Genomic DNA, 8,952 nt, shown 5'->3' with positions numbered 1-8,952 from the left:
TATATATGTGTGTGTGTGTGTGTGTGTATATATATATATATGTGTGTGTGTGTGTGTGTGTATATATATATGTGTGTGTATATATGTGTATGTGTGTGTGTGTATATATATATATATATATATATATATGAAAAAAGTCATTATGTGCATAGTTGAGTAGTTAATATAATAAATATAATAATTTTACAGTATTTAAAACTAACATAATGTGTGTGTGTGTTTGTATATATATATATATATATATATATATGTATATATATAATTGTTGACTAGTTAATATAATGTGATTATAATATAATAAATATAATAGTTTTACAGTATTTAAAACTAATAAAAACTAGTATTTAAATAATTAGAATTATAATCCATAGAATTGGATTTATTTATATCATTTTATTTTATATTTATATAAAATATTTGTAGATATTTTATTAATATTTTTATATTTAGATAATTTTTTTAATGTCATACAAATATACATAATTATATATAACTAATAATATATACCTATTTTAGATTTTGTTTCCCAATCTTATGAAGATATTTTTAAAGTAAGTTTTTATATTATTCATTTTTATATTACTTTTATATTATGTTTAATTAGTTTAGTTGTTATATTTTATAATATTAAGAGGGTTATTTTAATTATAAAATAGGGCTGTTAATTGGTTAAGAAGTGTAATCAAATCAGTTACTCCATATATGATGATTGATTAATTAACGTAAATGCACTTAATTGCATTTTTCAATATTTGCTGAGAAAAATGAATCGATTGAAATGTAAATCATTTTTTATACATTTAATGTGATCAATTTTTTTTATCCCATTATTTTTACTTGACAAATTACAGTTTTGAAATGGCATTCCTATAATAACATGAAGAACATGATCTGTTTGTGCAGAATATAATAGAAATATTAACCAAGTCGGTGCAGCCATTTATTTCTTCTCTTGACCAGACACAAGATGTTTGTATATGTCAGAGTTCCTGTTTCCTGGAGCTGTAAACGCCAATCACACATTGTGCTTCTTGCAAACCGTGTTGTTAACATTGTCTTTAAAACACACTTCACAGCGGAATGCCCTGTGGATCTGGCCCATCAGACCACTTGAAGACTGAACATAAACACACGTTCTTGGAGTGAGATTCCTTAAGTCTGCTGTTGCACTCATTCATCTTCTCTTCAGGATTCTCAGTTTTTTGCAGTAACAAGTATTTATTTTAAATATATGATCAGCATTTAGTCCAAGAAATTTCTTGTGCTAAGTTCTCTGGAAGCAGACTTTCACACATTGTAACCAGCTGTCCAGACATTTTTCCCATGGAACAACTCACACTTTTCCCAAGTCTCTATGATCAGAAATATAGATCTGTATCCACAGAATTTTCTCAGTGTTTTTAGAAACTGTTCATTCTAAAATTAAATGTAATTATTTATGAAACCAAAAACACTAGCAAAAATGAAATTCTAAAAAAATCTAAAAGTAATCCATTGAAAAAGCAGTTTCTGTATGTTCTGCAAGTAAAAAAAGTATTTAAAATGGCCTGGATATGTATATAGGTCAGGCATAACATGATCAAAGTGGCCCAGCATAGTGTCCAAAATCCTTGCACACACACACACACGCGCGCACACTCCTTTGGGTGTTGCTGAGTGGAGTTTGACATGCAGAGGTGTTCTCAGAAATCCCAAACGGGGCCAGAGCTCGCCTCTAAATCACTCTATCACTCGCCATCCGAGCGCTTGAGAAAGCATAGATTGTGAACCATTCATGAGGATGAAGATCAAAATCTAAAACCACTGCTGTTATCGAGTAAAAGTGAGCACAAACTACCAGCCAAGTCTGAGGAACCAGTTTGTACTTTTCCCACAAAATGTTTTCCAAGGTCAGAACCACAGTGCAGTACATGCTGTAAATTGCATCACATAATATTTAATACTCCCTTCCCTCCGTCTCTCGTCTCATGCAGGTGCAGTACTCAGATCGACAAACTGACAACGAGTTCATGACCTACCTGACCCTCTCACCTGTGCAGATGACCTTCCACGGCATTGGGAGCTCCATTTCAGCTAGCCATGACCAGGTTATCGATCTATCTATATATCTATCTATCTATCTATCTATCTGTCTATCTGTCCGTCCGTCCGTCCGTCCATCTATCTATCATATATATGTCTGTCCCTCTGTCTGTCTGTCCGTCCGTCCGTCCGTCCGTCCGTCCATCTATCTATCGTATATATGTCTGTTCCTCTGTCCGTCCGTCCGTCCGTCCATCCGTCCATCTATCGTATATATGTCTGTCCATGTCTGTCCCTCTGTCCGTCCGTCCGTCCGTCTGTCTATCTATCTGTCTGTCCGTCTATCTATCTATCTAGCTGTCCGTCCGTCCATCCGTCGTATACATGTCTATATCAGTGTTAATTTCGTCAACGAAGACGACGACAAAAAATATTCGTTAACAAAAATGTTTTCTGTGACTAAGACGAGAAGTTGATGAGCTAAAACTAATATCTGATGATAAAAACTATGACGAAATTTATGCTGCGTCTTCGTTGACAAGATGAGACGGGACTATAATGTTATTTGAGGACTCTTGTCCTTCAAAATGTGTGTCCCTGTCATTGGATTGCAATCGGATGAGAAGCGTTTGCATATCTAGTCTCAGTATGGCAGCCACAGTGCCTAATAGTGCACTGATAGGCTGCCAAAACGTGAACTAGCGATCTGAAACAATGGCCTCAGCACCCGAAGGGGTAGGGATAAGGTGACCAGACGTTCCGTTTTTCCCGGCAGTCACAATTCGTTGTCGATTAACTTAAAGTTAGTGAAGTTAGTGATAGGCGGAATCGTGCTGATAGAAGTGCTCTTTCTCACGCACGCTCCACTTCTTCAGTTCTCATATACAGCACACGATCAGTTCTCAAGGCTCAAATACACACGCAGCAGTCCAAATGTCTATTGTGTAGAGTATCTCACGTAAATACAGTCGGTTATGAATTAAGTGAACGTAAACAGGTGGGTGAAAACTGAACATGTGTCAGTATTACAGTATTACTTCAATCTTAAAGGGACAGCATTCCTAATTAAGTACCTATCAGTGTCATTAATTTTAACCAGCAAAAGATGTTAAATAAATGTTAAGTAAAGCTACTGTATCTGAAAAATGAGTTTAATTTGTATCTCTTTCATATTTGTCTTATTCTGCTTCTTTTTAAAAAATTATAAATTATATATATTATATATGAAAATTTTTATAAGTTGCTCTATCTATCTATCTATCTATCTATCTATCTATCTATCTATCTATCTATCTATCTATCTATCTATCTATCTATCTATCTATCTATCTATCGTTCTATCTATCATTCTATCTATCGTTCTACCTATCGTTCTATCATTCTATCTATCTTTTCACTTAATGTATGCAGTTTTTAATTTAACAAAATGTAAAATGTAAAATTTCAAAGACATAAAAAAACTCACTCTTCAAATTTTGAAAAAGTATTAATTTAATATTACTGTAACACCAGTTGGCTGATGTCACTTGGTTTGATATTTTGCATCTAAAACCTTGACATTCAGACATTTTCAGTGTGACTTAAGTGCCCAAAGGTTTTGGGTTTCTTCACATTTGTTATGTTAAATGAGTTCCATATACAGATGATTTTAAAGAAATTATTTGTTCAGCAGGCTGGTATTTCATCACCTTTTTCCCACGGTTTTTCAAGCCAGTTACCACATTCCATGCCGATTTGTTGATTGCTTTGGAATACCAAACTGATATTGGGAAAATGTCAGACCGACTGACACATTTGTGCTGACAGATCTGAAAGCATCACGCAGTGTGCTGTCAATAAGAGGTGTTCATTATGAATTTTCATTGGGGAGAACATGTTGTGCACAGATATTTTATTGCATTGTTTGTTTGCAGAGTTTCCTTGAATATATCTGACTTTCCGCAGCCAGTTACTTACTAGTACAGTTTCAGCATTCAGGCAATAGGAACACATGAGCACAGCCATTATCCCCATTGTTAATGATAAGCGTGGTTTAGTGACAGACGAGACCACGTTTGATTAGGTTTTCTTTTTTAATTTTCTTACAGTAATTATGAAACAAAAAGAGCCCTAGGATCTGGACTGGCTAGTATTCATGAGGTGGCTTATTGTGTAGTGTCATCCATGCAGAAAAGCGGTTGCTTACATTATCTAATCTAAACATAGGATGCTCTTTTGTTCTGCCCTTCAAAGCTCCACTCTCTAATAAAGCTCGTTCTATAACCAGTAATAGGGATTTCTGTTGTGGGGACACAGCAAAATGAAGGCAATATAGGCCATGGACTTGTTGTTGCCAAAAGCACTGGTGCATGACCGACTGTTAGGGAGCCTTTCTTTTCCAGATTCCTTAGTACAGTGGCATCCAGCCACAAAAGGAGTAAGAACAATGAACCCAGGGTGGTTCTGGATTGTGACACTTTTTGGCCCAAGTTGCTCCTCTGCCCCACAGTTTGCAGAAAATGCTTCTAACTATAATTCGCTTAAGCAAGAATGAGAGCAGGGCTCTTTCTCTATCACTGTGTAGTTTGTGGTAACCAGGGACTGGTTGTCACACTTTTTACTCCCTTTGAATATTTCTCGGTGTGGGCTTATATTTGAAAGATTTCTGTATAGGAAACACATGGTGACCTTTTGTGACAACATGCCCCAGTATCAGAATGTGTTGCAATTTTTGATGCAGTGTTTTGTAATGTGCAAAATTAAGAAACCATTTTACCCTACAAAGGCAAAACACAAAACAACTTCACATTTTGTCCGAAAGGACTTGTGACTAAAATAATCTGACGCAATGGTCTTTCCTATAACAGATGAGTGTGTCTCAACTTCTCAGATTTAGAAAATCTATATAAAACCAATCAAAATTAAGTTAAAAATCTTTTTTTATTTCTATTGTTGGTATATGTTGCCATTTTGCATTCATAAGGCAGCACTATTTTGACCTACAAATAAATATAAGGAATACATTTTATAAATGTTTATAACTATAATATTTATTTTATGTATTATAGTTATAAATACAAAATACATTTTAAATTAAATTAAATTAGTATTTATGAATTTTTGTTTGGAGGACAAATCACAAAGAGTAAACTAGATATTTGAATCCATGCTAAACCACTGCTAGAGAAAACACATTTGTGTACAATAATTGGACGGTAATCGTTACTATGTAACATGTTTCAAGCAAAGCACAGCGCTGTCAATTAAGGCTATGAGATTAACAACTAGGTGATAGTTGGACATGCGTGATCAAGGTTGAGGAATCAACCTCACATGTATACAGATGGGGTTTGCGATGCATGTGGGCTGAGGCACGTGTGCCTGGGATGTTCAGATGGACTGTCTTATCTCACTAACTGTGTAGCCAGTGGGAATGTGATGGGGTCCGTTGATAACTCTTTCCTGGAGATTACCAGTATACTGTCATTCAAGCTGAATGAAGACTATCAGTCCATAAGAGAAGAGTCCTATCAGTGTATAACATGTTTTTAATCCATCAAACTTGATCTGTCTTCTTAATTTACACTCTTAAAAATAAAGGTGCTTCAAAAGGTTCTTCAAGCGATGCCATAGAACCATTTTTGGTTCCACAAAGAACCATTCAGTCAAAGGTTCTTTAAAGAACCATCTCTTTCTTGCGTTTTTGTAATCTGAAGAACCTTCTTTCGCCACAAAGAACCTTTTGTGAAACAGAAAGGTTCTTCAGATGTTAAAGGTTCTTTATGGAGCCATTAAGACAAAAAGGTTCTTCTATGGCATCGTGAAGCACCTTTATTTTTAAGAGTGTACATTCCTAAACCAGCCACAGTACATTTTGTATCGTATAGCTCACAGGATTTTGATTGGACGTGAGCCGTGTGATGTTTCCCCATTGCAGACCCAGGTCACTTTTTGACACGTACTCATTGGTAGAATTGACAGAGTCCTGCAGAGAGCTGTGTAGAGTTGCTCCTGCACTTTCCTGGCTCCTGCAGAGCCTGTCAATACACAGGGCCCAGGGCCCTGCTCTTTCTCACTGCCGATGAAGGCCTCAAGCCCCCCATAGCCTGACGCCCCTCCTGCCCTGATCCTTGGCCCTCCATGTGCATTCCTGAAGGGCCTGGGCGTCTTAGATATACAGCTGAGCGCCCCCGCCGACCCCGTGCCAGCTACGCAATGCCATCTGCCCAACGCCATCTGCCCAACATATGTTTGCATTCAGTCGTCTGCGTAGAGTAACGAACTGACTGGAGGCCAAAATACATACTTAGCTGCACATCTTTTTTGGTTAATGTCTTTTTTTAATGCAGTTGATTCTGTTAATCGATTTTCGTGTCATTGTTAGTGCGGCTGTGAAAATAGTACTTCGAAAGTAGCTTGAACTGGTCCAGCATGTTGATCCCAGAATGTTTGATTCCAGGAACGGCGTGTCCATTTTTGGCTTGTTAGGGCCTTTAAATTGTCCATGTTCTACAGAGCTGAAGTAACATAAGGGTCAGCCCACAGCGGCAACAAACTTGTCAAAGCGGGGAACTCACAGAACCCTGCACGAGGTGTTGCTTATACAACATGGAGGCCCTGAAATCGAATGTGACAGGGCGAATTTGGCTGCTGCTGCGTGTACATGCTGTGCTCAGCTGGCTGCTCTTTTCCCAAGAGCCTTTGCATCCAGCCTTCAAGCTGAGGCCTGGGAATAGTGCAACCTCATACATCAGGGGAGATCTGAAGTTGGCAGTTTCTGAAGTTCCCAAATGAAGACTAAGAGCTGACCGGCAGAGGCCAGAAGTTCTCGAAACTCAACTACGGGTTGGCTGCTTTCTGTTTTCAGTCCTATAGAAAAAATATAATAGCCGTTTGGCAGACTGTTTGAAGAGTTGGCCTAGTCAGAAGGGATATTTCACCCAAAATGAAATTTCTGCCCTTCTGATGTTTTTAAGCAGTGTTTCGGCTGTTTTTTTGTCCATATAATGAGATTCAGTGAGGTTTAAAACAATGTTGGACCCCATTGACTTTCATTGTATGGACAAATAACAACATTTGTCATAAAATACATTTACATTTATTCATTTAGTTGATGCTTTTTTTTCCCAAAAGCAACTTACCAATGAAGAATGTAACATCAATTCATCTTAATGGGATAGTTCACCCATGAAACATGAAAATTTTGCCATCATGTACTCACCCTCATGTCGTCCCAAACCTGTATGAATTTCTGTCTTATGTTGAACATAAAAGATGATATTTTGAAGAATGCTGGTAATCAAACAGTTGATGGTCTCCTTTGACTTCCATAGTATTTCTTTCCTTACTATGGGAGTCAGTGGGAACCAACAACTGTTTGGTTCTTCAAAATATCGTCTTTTGGGTTGAACTCATACAGGTTATACACATAAGAGGGTGAGTAAATGATGACAACATTTTTGGGTGAACTCCTCCTTTAAGGAGGCAATAGCATGTGAAGTTCTACCAAAGTTTCAAACATCATCCAGAAAAGTGCAAGCTACAACAGAAAATACATTATTTTGTGTCCCATGGAATAAATCTTCCTTTTTTGGGTGAACTGTTTCTCTAAAGTTTCAGCCAGATTGTTTCAGCTCAGTCTGCGGGAAGCATAAAAAGCATGAAAAGTTCTGGAAGTCTTTTTACATAACTGTGTAAAGACCAGTTCTCCTGGTGTCCCACAACATCTTCGCTTTGACTTCCTAACAGAACTGAGACATTGTTCTCGAGCAATTAATTGTAGCCCTTGGATCTTGTATGTTTCATTATGTGCTTGTTTGTTTGCAACAGGAAGCCCGTTCATGGTGAGAATGCGTTCCACTTGTTGGGAAATGGCTCTTTCATTATGACAAGCGAGGAGAAAGTGATTGTGCGACAATCGGACACCTGTTGAGAGGATGGGCAGCTATTGACAGGCCTGATTCATGGCCGAGAGGCTGCTGTGTCCATCTTCAGAAGATCTCCTGCCGGGTGCTGGGTCGTTTGAAGTCTCCTCCGGCCCAGGGCTGGAGACGTTAGTACAGCAGGCCGCCTCTGTCAGGGGTCTCGGCATGTTACTCAACTCGGCAGCTGTTCTCGTCTTCTCTCTTCGACACGGACTAAGCCTTGCATAATGTCTCTGTCGCCTACGATGGCACCTGTAGGAAATCTGTTTACGTAAAAGCACAACCAAAAGGGTCTTACCTAATCTACATTGTTTGGAGGAGGATTATTTTTCGAAGAGGATTATTTTTCCAAGGCTGATTGTGTTTTTAAAGTCCACTAAGCAAAGACCTTTTCATTGAATTACATGACGAGGGAAAAGTTCACATTAGGTTAAAAAATACTTCAAAAAATTATGCAAAGTATTATGATGTTTATAGCTGATCTTATGTTAAAAATAGGCTCAAACAATATAAAAAAGACTTAGGGCAAATCAAGCTAGATTCAATGCTAAATTATAACAGACATGGATTGAACACATTCTAATATGGAAGAGATTTTTGACTCAGGAGGTGCATTACACTACTGCAAAATAATACTATTTGTTCATAAAAATTTAATTTAAAATGGCTTCAGCACTAATAAACTAAAGGTAGGTCTTCTAAAAATATGCACTTCTGTTTAAAGGTTGGGTTGGTAAGTTTTTTTTGTCACTTTTTTTTAAATAAGTCACTTATATTCACCAAGGCTGCATTTATTTGATCAAAATACAGTAAAACAATAATATTGTGGAATATTATTACCATTTAATATAACATTAAATAGTCAAATGTAATTTATTCCTGTGATGGCAAAGCTGAATTTACAGCAGCATTACTCCAATCTTCAGTGCAACATGATCGTTCAGAAATCATTCAAATATGTTATTTGGTGCTCAAGAAAAACGTCTTATTATTATCAATGTTTAAAACATTATATATACAGTATATA

General features: G+C 37.1%; 1 pseudogene; it reads left to right on the top strand.

The window, feature by feature from the left end:
* The window catches only part of LOC107589935 (double-stranded RNA-binding protein Staufen homolog 2-like), a 138,273-nt pseudogene that overhangs the window by 88,746 nt on the left and 40,575 nt on the right, over positions 1-8,952 (top strand).

The sequence above is a fragment of the Sinocyclocheilus grahami genome, unplaced genomic scaffold (genome assembly GCF_001515645.1).
Source record: "Sinocyclocheilus grahami isolate Dianchi unplaced genomic scaffold, SAMN03320097.WGS_v1.1 scaffold122.1, whole genome shotgun sequence".
Taxonomy (NCBI): domain Eukaryota; kingdom Metazoa; phylum Chordata; class Actinopteri; order Cypriniformes; family Cyprinidae; genus Sinocyclocheilus; species Sinocyclocheilus grahami.
Note: the sequence above shows the minus strand (reverse complement) of the source record. Positions and strands in the feature narration are given on the sequence as shown.